We start from the raw sequence: 14052 nt of genomic DNA, 5'->3' as shown, positions 1-14052 counted from the left end.
TGGATGGTATTGTGTCTCATGGCTCTTTTGGATCATTGAAATCATTCTCAAACACCTGTGATAATTAGTTTGCCAGATGAACCCAATTAAAGGAAAACTAAGAAAGATGTTCCACAGGTTTCAACCAATTTGGGAAATAACAGGATCTCTCTGCTACTGAAAAGCATTAAATAGTGCAATGCCTTGGACGAGATATGAAAACATTAGATGTTTCACAAAACTTAACTGTGATTATCAATCTGTGAAGATATTTGTGACTGATACAGAGCACAGACGGGTTTATGCAGATAAAGGCATAATGAGGAAGGTTTTTTGCCAAATTCATCAGATTAAGAGAGCAGCTGCTAAAATACAATTACGAAGCAGGAAGCAAGTATTTGAAGCTGCTGGTGCTTCTCAAGGTCCGCAAACTTAAAGATGTAGGATCCTACATGAGCTTGCAGCTGCATATAAACCTACTATTTGACTGCTTTTAAACTGTACTCACAAATAGCAATAATTGCAGTGAGCTCAGGCATACATGAAGAATAATTTTAAAACAGCGTTATTTACTGATGAGTGCCGTGCAACCCTGCATGGTCCAGATGGATGCAGTAGTGGATGGTTGGTGGATGGCCACCATGTGCCAACAAGACTGGGATGTCAGCATGAAGGTGGCATGTCATGTTTTGGGCCTGAATAATGGGGAGAGAGCTGGAGACCCCTTTATGGTCCCTGAAGATGTGAAAATGACCTCAGCAAAGTATATAAATTTATGGCTAAACACGTTTTTTCCATGGTACAAAAAGAAGAACCATGCCATCCATAGAAAAATGATCTTCATGCATGACATACTGCAAAGAATACCTCTGAGTCATTTGCTGTTATGGGCATAGAAGAAGATAAACTCAAGTAAGGCAGTACTGGGCTGGGTCGGGAATGGAGTGAAAGAAGAGTTTAAGTATAGGAAGAGTTAAAAGTATTAGGGGATAAGAGAATAAGGGAGGTTTATAAGGGGCTGTACACAAGGAGAAGGCAGCCATTTTAGGTATCCCTGAAGTAAGAAGCAATCTTACCAGGGCTGCAGAAATGGATCCCATGGGTGCCATACTCCAGCAACTGAGAGACGCCGCTGGGGTCCTGGGACCAGATGGGCTGCACGCAGCTACCCAGAACCTGGTCCAGGGGTTTGGGGATGACAATGTCTAGTCACCTCCTGAAGTTCGCCGGCCACGGAGGACTCGGCATCCAGTTCACCTAAGCCCAGAAGTTACCCCCAGGGTCTGGGTCCATTTAAGGAGCCCCTTCAGGCACCTTCAAGCATGGATTGTGGACTGGCTTGCCACCCACCACCGCGCCAGGTCTGGGAGGAATCCAGTTATGCGATGGGGCCTACAGTGGGGGGGGAGTCAGCCTCCTTCTCAACGATGACATCATATGGGACAGAAGCAGGAGCAGCTGTACCCTGGGAATCCCAGGGACCAATTTGGAAAAGCGCACCAAATGAACTGCGCAAAGCAGGGAAGGAGCGGTGATCCCAGCCTGGGGCCTCAACACCAGTATGTCAATGGGCTGCAGTCAGCTGTCCCGTCACTCATGGCCTCAGCATTGCTGTGCCTGCCTCAAGCAACTATCTTGTGGTCATGCAAGGTGTTGATACTATCAGGTGGCAGCTGGCTTGCCCTGCAACCAACAGTGTAATCAGGGATTTACTCGTATTGAGCCCACCTCTTTTCAGGGGGGCTCCTCTTCTAGAGCTGAGAGGAGTTCTGCACCAGAGAAGGGACATCATCACCAGGAACAGCTGCAGGGGACAGAGCACCCAGGCAGTTAGATAAGAACCCACAAAAATGTTTTTCTATAGTCCTCGGCTGCCTGTAAATAGTGGGGTAAGGGTCATGTATTGGAGGGGACTGAGCCAGGGGCTATCTCTGGGGGGCTGACAGAGGCATAAGAATGAAATTACAAGGAGAGAATTAGCAGTATTTTTTTCTGGGGAGATTCAAGGTGGGGTTTCACCAGCAACAGCATGGACAGGCGTTCCAAGATCAAGCTTAGGGATAGGAACAGATATTCAGAGTGCGGCTTTAGGGGGCACTGGGATGGGGGTTTTAGCATCGGAACCAGGTTTGGGAGTGGGAACAGGTATTTTGGGTGTGGCTTCTGGGGTCACTGGGTTGAGAATTGCAGCATCAGGGGGTGGCAAATGCTGATGGGTCAGTGTGGTATTTTCTGTACCGATGGCGGTGGAAAAGAACGATGTAATTAGGCTTGACGATTCAGCAAAAGGTGAAGTTTATGCATGTTTTGAGGGGCCACGGGGGGCACAGGAAGTTAGAGAAAAAATTTGTATGTTTTTTTTCCCCTGTTACTGGCGGAACGTTTTAACTTGGATAGACTTAAAAAGGATGACACTAAAAAAGATGAGAAGAGAAGGTATCACTTTATTCCGCGTACCTTCTCTAATTGGTTGCAAGCATTTGCTATTTTTGCTAGTGTCTTTGGAAAGAAGGTGTCCTTGTTGACTGCTGTCGCCCTATGGGGTGCTGCTCATTGTCTTGTGCTTACGTCTAACCCTTTAGCACCTTTTTGGAGTGGGTAATAAAGGGGGTTAAATCCCTCATACATTACCTGGATGACTTTTTGTGTATTTGTTTCGGAGCTTAGTACCAGGACAGTTAGCCTTTCAGCAATTTCCTTTAAAAGTTATATGTCGCAGATGTCGCTGTCCATGGTACTGAATACAAGAAATGACAACTGAAAAATGGAATGTACAAGTGAAAGTGGAAGTGTTACTGATTTTTTGGTTGTTGGTTTTTATTGATGGTGGTCAAGCTTGCACTAGGAAGCAGGATCCAGGAGAGGAAGTTACAAGTGTTTGGTGCCTTTCAGAAAAGTGAATTGTGATCTTGTGGGTTGTCTGAGGTGTCTGCTGTGAGTTTGACAGTGCAAAGGTCTTAGTTGAGCCACTTCTATTAGAGGCAGATGTGTAGAATCTGAGAGCCTGAATGAAACCATGAAGGGGGAACAGTGTGACCACCATGTGACTGCCGTGCCTGTGGGACAGAAACAGGAATCAGATGATACAGAATGCCTGAGTGGTGCTGCTGAGAGAAGCTGGTGAGCAGGTGACAGGACTGTGAGCTTTCATGGAGAATGGGAGATTGGCTACTATGATGGCTAATAAGGCCACTTCATGCCAGTACTGTAGAGTGGGTGGAATAGTGATGTGAGAATGAACAGTAACAGACAATTGTACATTTAGAAGACAAGTGCAAATATAGGAATTGTAACCCTCCTTATGTATAACAAGGTTCATGTGTTGCATTGAATTCTCTATAGAAAGTCAGCCTGAAGGAAATTAGAGTGATATCATTGCCAATACCCAAAACTTAAGTTGTGTGGTCTTTGAAGACTCTGTTAGTCACTCTGTAGGCCAGGGACGGTCTCCGGTATTTCCTCTCAACACTCAACCACTCATAGTTGGTGTGATGTTCATGACAATATGTTATTTTGAGTCACGTGAGCTTAGTTTAACATTTCTTCCGTTTGCAACCAGTCAATCAAATAATCACACTGTGCACTGATGTTAGCTTGGCCACAGCAGCCTTTTATTAACAATTATTAACAAACATTACAAAAGCAATGACCTCCAAGAGGGGTGGTCCTTGAAGCCCCATACCTATAAACACCAGGTCTACTAAGCCCACCATGGCCCACGTCATATATTAACTCCAGCTGCTATGCACCAGCTCAGAGGCACATATTAACTAACTTGGCCAATGAGCATAACCATTAACCATGTTCCCTTTAATCCCTACCCTGAAATTATTTAAACACCTGTCACCACTTAATTCTACCTGGGGGTGTCCAGAACTTCGTGAGATTCCCCCTCCCCACCGATCCACCATTGTACAACTTCGAGGGCCTCCCCCATGCCATAAGCATGAATGTTTTGCATCACTCAAACATTTATATCCCTCCAAACTTTGAGTCACTTCTCAATGCCTTCTGGTATTGCTAGACACCACATATCTATACTAATAGCATTTATATTAATCCCAGCCCTCCTCCAAAACTCGCCTTTCTAACTCCACATGGCGGACCACCACTGCATAATTTCTTACCATAAAACGAGACACTGCCCTGTTCACTTTTATCCTCGCTTTATTAACACCTTCAATTGACTGAGCTCACCACCAAACCGTCCTAGGATTGATATCAGACCAGATCGCAAGAACCTTGGGATACATTGCCCATAGCCTCAGTAAATCAAACTTAATGTATTTTACCAATTCCCTGCAAGCTCTCCTACCTAAATCATTGCCCCCCAAATAAATTACCAACACATCCAAAACCCGATCCAACCAGACAAAACAATGAAACTTCTGGAGGAATTGATTCCAAACCATACCTGTTTTCCTAATCCATCAGAGAATAGCCTCTTCCCTTGTGAAGCCCATTTGGTGGTCCTCCAGGCACACTGCTGCATGCAAACCTGCCCAGAATACAAATGAGTGCCTCGTAATCCACTCGAGCCATTGACTTCTGTAACAAAAAAATAAAACATAACTTTAACTTGTAAAAGTTTGATTAGCCCAAATTAAACCATGGCTGGACCGACAAATGACCTGAACCTGGCTGATTCCCACTGCCCAATCCTCTTAACCACTTCTTCACCTAGCCCCCTCCTGGCTGCCTCTGTACCTGCTCCAATCCTAAATGAAAGGACACAATAATCCTTTGGTGGAACACCCCTTAACTTCAGACAACACCTAAAAATGGTTATAAATTGAAAACGTGACAAAAACGATCTGTCAGCGTGAACCAATAAAGGGGAACTAAACACGCCAGACCTTGTTCCAAACTCATTCGCGCAGCAATCTGGACATAGCGCAGAGCTTCTGACCTCTAAAAGCACCACTTTACATCCCTTTTCCATTTTATCTGTTTTTGAAGACTGGATAAACACCTCGTCTCTATCACCGTATACGTCCACGTCTTCCCTCAAAAAACTCCTTTTTTAAATCTGGAAGGACTAACCAACTCCCTCAAACAAAAAGCACCAAATAAGGCTAACAAAAAAGTCAGTTTGAACAAGTCTATCTCCTATCGAGATGAACAAATGGAAACTTATTGCCTGTCTAATAGTAACAATAACTCAGAGGAAACTGTTCGTCTCCAGTCCCCACTTTCCAGCCCCCTATCTAGCCGTCTAACGCTTGAAGCTCCAGAAAAGATTTTGTCTCATCCCGAATCCCCTGCACTTTAAATCCGAAAGCTAAACCTGCCATAAAATTGTTCATCTTCAGAACTGACCAGCCTGGCTCCCAACAGTGACCCACTAACAACAATAACAAGATCTCCACCGTATTATACAAAGATGCCCTCCAATCTTCCCAAATTTTCCAAGCTTGACCACAGCGAGCCCATGTCCTAGCCGCCAAAAACAAAGAAATCGGATCCCTTACTGCCCGCAAGGAAGGTTCTACAAATTTACACGACATACCAGGCCTGTTGTCCTCGCCTGAGGTACCAACTTCCAAAATTGATCACACTGTGAATGAGAAAGATCATCAGCAATTGGATTTTTAACTCCTGGCCTAAACTTTGCCACAACCCACATGTGGAGAGTCAAACCCAGCAAAACCAACCGTTGTAAAATCTTCACCACCGGTGACAATGCTGACGATAATTTATTTATCGCCACCGCTGCTCTACTATGTTGACAAACAAGCCCAAACCTTCAGTGCTCACCACAGGCTCAATCCAAATTGACCTGCTATTGTATGATTCCACAAAAATTGCTTAAATCCTCAAGTTCTCCTGTAATTCCTTTTTAAGCCTGACAAAATGGATAGGAGATTTTATGCCAGCCGTCGCCAATGATAAACGCCGACAAAAACTCTACCAACTGGCATGGTTCTGCCCTTGAAGTTTAATTTTCCATGTAAAGAAAACGTAACTTTCTGTCATTCACTAAACCTAGACACTTCGCTAATTTTTCTTTGGGCAACCTACACTCCATGACCATTGTATCAATTACAATCCCCAAAAATCTCAATGATGTAATTGGCCCCTCCTCTATTCTGCAGCTAGAGGAACTCCGAATTTTTTGGACATACTTTCCATTGTGCATAGCAGGATGGAACAATTGGATGCCTGAGCCGCACCAATAAAGAAAAATCATCCAAATAATGGATGCAGGAATTCAAACCTGACAGTTTGTTAACCACCCATTCCAAAAAAGTCCTAAATGCTTTGAAGTAAGAGCAAAAAAGTGACCAGCCCATGGGAAGGCAACGATCAATGAAAAAAGCACCTCCTAAAAACAACTAAATAAGTGCATGCTATCAGGTAATAACCGGACTGCTGCCCCTATATCAGTCTTTGCCAGCAAGGCCCCTCTTCTGCAAAACCGCACCCACTCAATTGCCGCATCAAACAAAGTATAAACTATGTAGCATAACTCCCGATCTATCCCGGCATTCATTGAAGAACCTTTTGGAAAAGACAGATGATGTATTAACCTAAATTTATTTGGCTCCTTTTTTGGAACCACACCAAGTGGCAAAACCCTAAGATTACTAAAGGGAGCTGCAACAAAAGGTTCTGCCATCCTATCCATTGCCACCTCCTTAGCCAATTTTTCACAAACAACACTGGGATATTGAAGTGCTGATTTGAAATTCTTAGTGGATAACTTAACCTTGGTGTCAACAAATAGGATCTTAACACCATCTCTGAAACCCTCTTTTAACAAAATTAGAAAGTGCTTCATCTCGACCAGGCGTACCAGCGTCACCCCTTTTTTCAGAATTGTTTCCCTCTCTTTGTCTGCCCCCTTTTGAAGCATTTTGTTGAGCTGTGAGTGCCCCCATAGGCTGAACATGAATGCTTAAATTTACACTTGTTCCCGAATTTACAAGCCCCCTCATTGAAGAGGAAACACAGCCCTCTCTGCAACACTGCCTAGTGTCCTGACTGGAACCCCGGGTGCCCCCCTGTAAAGAACTGACTACCTTGACCTATCGTAGTAGGAGCCATCACCCTCAGGGCTGCCACTAGGAATTTCGGAACCCCATACTGGCAAAATTTTCGGGGCCCCCTTGAGACTCTGCCCAGGCTCCACCCCAGCCCCTCCTCCACCCCTCAAACTGTCCACAGTCCCACTGCTCTCTCTTGGAAAAACTCCACTTCTCACCAATCACACATTAACAGTTCCCATCACCAGATCACACATATAGCCAGCAGCTTTTGTTTTGGCCAAAAGATTTTTTAAGCTGCCAAAATGACAAAGTAGACTCTTTTGGCCGGACCCTACTCTACTCTAACCTATTAAACATTTGTTAAAATATCCAATACAATTTAGGTATTATTTATTTTTCAATTTTTAAACTGAACAATAGTATCACATACAAGGGACAAATACCACCACACCATGTCCAGACCCCATATTACCACCACAGTGACCGAATAATGCCACATACAAGGAATAAATACCACCACACCATGACCAGACAACATATTATCACCACAGTGCCCGAATAATACCACATGCAAGGAACAAATACCTGTGCACCATGTCCAGACCACATATTACCACCACATGGTGACCAATAATATCACATACAAGGAACAAATATTACCACACCATGACCAGACCACATATTACCACCACATAGTGACCAAATAATAGCATATCCATGGAACAAATACCGCCACACCATGGCCGGACAACATATTACCACCACATAGTGACTGAATACTACAGTACTGATCATTAATAAAAAAACACAATACTAATATTACTAAAAGTGCCATTATACACAGGAGGGCTGTACTTGGTGTGCAGGGTCTGTGTACAGGTAATGCAGTGATTACCGGTGACATTATACACAGGAACTCTGTATATAATGTCAGTGTACAGGTAATACAGTGATCACCAGTGACATTATACACCCGAGAACTGTATATATTGTACAGGTTATACAGTGATCAATGACTTTATACACAGGAGCTCTGTATATAGTGTCAGTGTAAAGGTATTACAGTGATCACTGGTGACATTGTACACAGGACCGCTGTATATAGTATACAGTGTATAGTGTCAGTGTACAGGTAACACACTGACTCACCAGTGACGTCTCTAGGTGAAGTCCTTCATGTTTGCTTTTCATCTTCATCCAGCACAGACTGCCATCACTTCTTCCAGCCAGGGCTAGTCTCTGCAGGAAATATCACAGTTATCTAGAGCTCCACTTGCAGAACACATTACATAATTTTTTCCAAAATTCTAAACTACATCAGATGAAGAAAAATAGGGCGACAGTGTCACTCTGTACAGTAACAGGACCGCCTCCCCATTTAAAACCATGTCCTCAAAAAATAAAATACCTCACTGCAGTAATAATATCCCTTAATTAGCCCCTATGGTAATAATATCCCCATCCTGACCCCCTTGTGTCTCATTCCTGGCTCCAGCCATATATTCTTCCATCCTGCCCTCATAAGTATCCATTCTGCCCCCATGTGATGTTCTGTCCTGCCCCATGATCCTGCCCCATCTGTCCCATGATCCTGCCCCATCTGTCTCCATCGTATCCATCCTGCCCCATCTGTCTCCATTGTATCCATCCTGCCCCATGATCCTGCCCCATCTGTCTCCATCCTGCACCATGAACCTGCCCCATCTGTCTCCATCCTGCCTTCTGTGTCTCCTATCCTGCCCCTGTCTCCTATCCTGCCCCTGTCTCCAATCCTGCCCCATGTCTCCAATCCTGCCCCCATGTTTCCCATCCTTCCCCTTGTCTCCATCCTGCCCCTTGTCTCCATTCTGCCTCTTGTCTCCATTCTGCCCCGTGTCTCCATTCTGCCCCTTGCCTCCATTCTGCCCCTTGCCTCCATTCTGGCCCCATGTCTCCATTCTGCCCCATGTCTCCATTCTGCCCCGTGTCTCCATTCTGCCCCGTGTCTCCATTCTGCCCCGTGTCTCCATTTTGCCCCGTGTCTCCATTCTGCCCCGTGTCTCCATTCTTCCCCCATGTCTCCATTCTGCCCCGTGTCTCCATCCTGCCCTCTTTGTCTTTATCCTGCCCCCATGTCTCCATCCTGCCCCTCGTGTATCCATCCTGCCCCCCGTGTCTCCCATCCTGCCCCTTTGTCTCCATCCTGCCCCCTTATTTCAAATCCTGCCCCTTGTCTCCATTCTGAGCTGGGAAGGATGGAGACACATAGTCCATGTGCCTCCATCCTGGCGTTGAAACACATTGCGGCTTGCTGCTTTCAATAAAAATGAAAAAAAAAAAAAATCTCTCCTTACCTTGCCGAGCTCCTGCGGCGAAGATCCCTCCTGGCATTTCAAGCATGCACTCACTGGTGAATGACAATGACGTCATACGCTGGCGCTGTACGCTCTGACATCAGCTTCCAGCCCGATTGGCTGACGGCTTCAACTACTGCCTTGCGATCCAAGTTCCCGAAACCTCGCCTGACAATGAAGTCGAGTAGAACCTGCAAATGAAGATGGGTAAGTCAAGAGTGGTCGCTGACTAGGGGAAGAGGTAGCAGATGGCGAGAGACCAAAGGCGACAGTACCACGTGATGCAAATTGGCGCCTGTTACATGCTAGGTGATGGTGGTTCAGTGACAAACTGGAGCTGTTGACCCACATAGTGCCATAGCAGGCACAAACCTGCAAAGGCCTGGTCCCCAAGCCCCACTACACCCTGTAGCATGGAGGCGCTAAGGCAGCCCAAGTTGAGACCCATGCCCACAGAGGGAGAAGGCAGGTGATGGCTCCAGAAGCTGGAGCAATATGCCCTGCTACAGAATAGGGCTATTGCAGAGCTGTAGAAGACAGAACAGATGGCATGAAAATGGAGAGAAGGGTCGCATGTCATGGACTTTGAGGAGAAGTGCTTGCACTTGGATGTCCTGACATCAAACAGGGATTCTGGTTTATAAAATAGTATGTAACTGGAGATGACGTGTACATCAACCAGACGGATTGTAAGAGAGATTATTTACCCCAGAGGCTGCATAGCCTATATCCTGGTGAGATGGTGAATTTCATGAAAATGGATGGACCACGATGCTGGTATGCCATTAGCCTTATTCTGCATTGACATAGAAAAGTGGAGAAAAGTGGAAGAGAGAGTTATAACAGGAAAGGCCAGTAAGAGAGAAAGAGAGAAAGACAGCTCAGGAAAGTAGAACTGTGGGAAGAGGAGGAGAACCGGATTTGCGGACCTCGCCTGCAGCTAGGAGTATTGACTGACCAACACGTCCACACAAGCCAGTAATGCAGCGGGTGCACCCAGTCAGGAAAAATCCTGGAACACAGACCTGTGCAAAAATCCACAAACGTCAGGGTGACCAAATGTGCAACAGCATATGTGTGCGTCAACTAGCCTCAGGCTGCACCACTGCAGGCTAAACCACCCTGCAGGGGTAGATATCCCCGTGAAGGCCTGCTCCTGACAGTTTGAGTGATCCAGAAAAAGAATGAAGAGTACACATGAGAAGCTACCACCAGAGCAGTGAGCCCCAGAAGGCCTATTATAATTTGGCATTACAGGATGCGCAGGAGTATGCCAAGTTAAAAACTGAAATTTTGGCACGCGCAGGGATGACTATGTATGTCAGAGCCCAAAGGCTTCATTACTGGGCATGCTTTGGTGACAAACCTCCCCGCTCTCGGATGTTTGACTTGTTGCATTTGGTCCAGAAATAGTTGCAGCTGGAGTGCTCTACTCCAGCCCAGATGATCATCCGCGTGGTCATGGACCCATTTATTCACTCCCTCCCCAGGTAGGTGCAGACCTGGGTTACCAAGGGAGATCCCCAAAATGCAGATGAACTGGTGGGCCAAGTGGAATAGTACCTGGTGGTCAGGAGGTCCCTAAGGAAACCAGGAGGTGGTGCATCCCTATACTGTGGTACACAGCAGGAACCTGAGCTCCAAAAAAGGGGTAGTAGAGCCACCACTGGGGGGAGTCCTAGATCCCACGGGGTCACTAAGGGTTTGTCAAAGGCTACTGTAAGAGACTTGCTTTGTTGCAGATGTCATAGTCCAGGACATATGGCCACCCATTGTCCCTTGTCCCCTGAAGAGATGGGCTGCAGCCTAGGGATGCACTGCTCCTACTATGCATATCCTGCCTGCAGTGTGGACTATCAGTCCAGAGAGGGGCCGCAGTCATGTCCTGTGACCATAAACGGAGTGCTGGTGTCAGGACTGTTAGACTCAAGGAACCTGGTGACCCTGATAAGGGCCACACTCCCCCACCAGTTGGTCTCAGGGAAACGTGGGCATCCATTGTATCCACAAGGACGCCAAGGACTATCCCGTTGCCAGAGTGACTATAAAAACTAACTGTGGGTTTGAGTCGCATGAGATCGGGGTAAACAGAGACTTGCTACACCCTGTGATAATCGGGCGGGACTTCAGTGTGTTATGGGACTCGTGGGGAAAGGCAGGGCTGCTAAATTACTCAGGAGGCACGTCAACCCTGATGAAACTCCATCGCATAGATAAACCCCACCATCGAGTTCTGCAGAAGTTCTATTGGCCCGGGTGTCACAGGGAAATTTTTAATTTCTGCTTACCCATATTTGAAGTCCCATTTGACCGGATTAAATGGACCTGGTAAGGCCCTTAGTTAAGTCTGCCAAGGGTCATCAATATAGCCTGGTGGTAATGGACTACGCTACACAGTACCGGGAGGTGGCACCACTGAGAAAAACTCCCCTGCCCTGAGTATAGCAGGGGAGCTAGTTCATATTTTCTCCTGTATGGGCCTGCCGAAGGAGATCCTGACGGACCAGGGGACATCATTTATGTCCAAGGTAATGAGGGAGTTGTGTAAGGCTTTCCAGATTACTCAACTTAGGATGTCATTGTACAGTCGGCAGACAGACGGCCTTGTGGAAAGGATCAATAAGACCTTGAAGTTCATGTTGAAGAAGGTCGTGGAGAAGGATGGCTGTGATTGGGATTGCCTCCTGTCATACCCACTGTTCTCCATGAGGAAGTCCCACAGGCCTCTACGGCTTTCTCACCATTCAAGCTGTTATATGGACGACGCTCCCGGGGGCTTCTAGATGTTGCAAAGGGGACCTGGAAAACAGAAGTTACACCCCACTGGGGCATCATCGAACATGTGGCCCAATTACAGGACCGGATCACAAGGGCGATGCCGATTGTGAAGGAGAGCCTCCTTCAAGCACAAGAAGCCCAGGTGAAGGTCTACAACCGAGCTGCGAGGCTGAGACAGTTTAGCCCTGGAGACTGGATGTTGGTATTGATCCCCACAATGGAAAGTAAGTTGTTGGCCAAGTGGCAAGAGCCATACGAAGTGGTCAAGAAGTTGAGTGACGTCAACTACAAGGTCCACCAACCAGGGAGAAAAAAGCCGTACCAAGTGTACCACATCAACCTGCTCAAACTGTGGGGAGACAGGAATCCGGTAGAAGCAACTTGTCTAGGGGCCCATCCTGAAGCCAATGTCGAGGATGTCAAATTGGCAGAGATACTATCGCCAGCCCAGAAACAACAGTGCCGTGAGCTGCTTCAGTGGAATCAAGACTTGTTTTTGGAGTTACCAGGATGTACGCAGGTTGTGGAGCACTAAATCCTGACGGAACCGCATGTGAGGGTGAACCAAAGGCCGTATCAGATTCCGAAAGCTTGCAGCGAGGTAATCTCCAAAGAGGTGAAGAGAATGTTGAGTCTGGGCATGATCAAGGAGTGAAAGAGCGGCTGGTCCAACCCTAATGTCCTTGTGCCGAAGCCGAACGGAGAGTGGTGCATCTGTAATGATTACAGGAAGCTCAATGAGGTGACCAAGTTCGATGCTTATCCGATGCCCCGGGGTCGATGAGCTTATTGAGAGGCTAGGGTCACCTGACGCGTGCTTTCAGTATACCTAGATGTCATTCGGATTACAAGGAGCCCCAGCTACGTTCCAGAGGGCTATGGACTAGTCCCCCAAAAGACGTACGGCACTGCTTATTTGGACAACATTGTGATATTCAGCCCGGATTGGGGAAGTCACCTGCAGAAGGTCCAGGCGGTACTGGATGCATTGAGGAAAGCAGGGTTTACTATAAACCCAGAGAAGTGCACCCTCGGGAAAGAAGATGCAAAGTACTTGGGCTATATTGTTGGAAGGGGTGAGATAAAGACACAAATAAATAAAAAGAAGGCAATCCAAAAGTGGCCGCAGCCGGTCTCCAGAAATCAGGTTTGGGTGTTTCTGGCAATTGTGGGATATTATTGGTGATTTATCTCCAATTTCAGCATGATAGCCACCCCCCTGATGGATCTTCTCAAGGGCACAAAATCAACGATGGTCAAGTGGTCCTCTGAAGCAGAGATGGCATTCCAAGAGTTGAAGCTTGCTCTGTGCAGACAGCCGTGTTGTCCCAAGAAATAGATGGTGATGAACATCCAGTCCTATACCTAAGTAGGAAAAAATCCTCCTGTGAGAAAAACTATGCCATAGTTGAAAAAGAGTGCTTGGCCATCAATTGGGCACTCGACACTCTGAGATACTACCTGTTAGGCAGAAAGTTCAGGCTAGTGTCAAATCATGCCCCCCTGAGATGGATGAGGGAAAAGAAGGGGAAGAATTCCCAGGTAACTAGGTTGTTTCTGGCGCACCAGGACTTTACATATCATGTGGAGCACAGGCCAGAGATGTTGCATGGGAACGCAGGTGCTCTGTCCAGAGTCCCCTGCTTAACCAGTGAAGGTGCCAAAACTTTAGACAGAGTGTGGATATGTGACAAAGTCACTGGTAAAGTAATGGTGGGTAGATATGTGTCACTGCGCCTAATGGCGACAATGATGTGAAACCAGAGTATTTTCCTTCAGCACACTACATGTTGTGATGGTTAAGTAAAATTTATGTACATGGGCTGGTTTTATGTGTGCATCCATAGAGTGGGTGGGAGGGTGCCCACCTTATCTCCACCTGCACTGCCATGTACTGACAGGACCTGTGTGATGCCACAATCATGTGGTGCAGTGTACTTGGAGATGAAACAGCCCAGGAAAGTGTTTGTGCC

This window comes from Ranitomeya variabilis, chromosome 2 (genome assembly GCF_051348905.1).
Source record: "Ranitomeya variabilis isolate aRanVar5 chromosome 2, aRanVar5.hap1, whole genome shotgun sequence".
Classification (NCBI taxonomy): domain Eukaryota; kingdom Metazoa; phylum Chordata; class Amphibia; order Anura; family Dendrobatidae; genus Ranitomeya; species Ranitomeya variabilis.
Note: the sequence above shows the minus strand (reverse complement) of the source record.